Genomic DNA, 1,049 nt, shown 5'->3' with positions numbered 1-1,049 from the left:
CTACCTTAAAGAACAATGAGGGATACATGAATCATCTAACAATATAGATGAACCTGGAGGACATTATGCTGAGTGAAATAAGTCAGCTGCAGGAAGACAAGTACTGTATGAGCACATTATTGTAAAAAGACAAAGAAGGGTTTTCTTGGGACATGGAACTCACTTTGTAGGTTACCAGATGGGGAGGGAAGAGGAGGTATTAATTTTGGGCTAGCTGGGGCCCACACATTGACCTGAGTAAGGGGACGGATATATGGAAAGGAACTGTGACCACCATGATAACATTTGGAAATGGGAGGACACTGAATTGTGCACATAAGAGATAGAGGACAGATGCTAATACCAACCATTGTGTCCACAATATTGCATTACCATTAACACCAAACACCAAGCTACAGATAAACACATAAACATCTGAAAGAATCAGATGGGGGTCAGTGAACAGGAGTATACTTTAGATGAAAGATAGATTCAGCTGAGGCTAATCTTGCGTAGACATCAGTGATACAAAATACCTGCAGTCCTTACAGAAACAGCAGAAGACAGACACAGAGTAATCCCTCACAGACAACCAGACACTAAGGGAGAGAGATCCAATAGATCTACCATCTCAGAGCCATAGTACTGGGGGACACCATACTTAATTGGCACAACAAAATACATAAAAGCCTTGTTCTGCATCCTGCATTGTTGAATAGTGACTGGGGTCTTAAAAGCTTTTGAGTGGCCTTCTAAGATGCAGCTAATGGTCTCCTACCATTGGAAGTGAAGAAGAAGGCACCAAAAAAAAAAAAAAGGGCAGTTGGAAGCAATCAGCCATAGGACATGATGGCCCTTGAGACTAGAACTAGATGGTGTCCAGCTACCAATGCTAACCACTCAGAAAAGGATCAAATCTGGAGATCCTGGATAGAGTGGGAGGAAAAACATGGAACAAAATCCAAAAACTCAATAATGACCAGAATTACTGGTCAGCTGGAGTCTGCTGAGACCCCTAATACTATGGCCCTGGAATACATTCTGCACCTAGAATAAAGCTCACTCCCAGG

The sequence above is a fragment of the Orycteropus afer genome, unplaced genomic scaffold (genome assembly GCF_000298275.1).
Source record: "Orycteropus afer afer isolate SDZICR_OR568_19922 unplaced genomic scaffold, OryAfe1.0 scaffold00047, whole genome shotgun sequence".
Taxonomy (NCBI): domain Eukaryota; kingdom Metazoa; phylum Chordata; class Mammalia; order Tubulidentata; family Orycteropodidae; genus Orycteropus; species Orycteropus afer.
Note: the sequence above shows the minus strand (reverse complement) of the source record.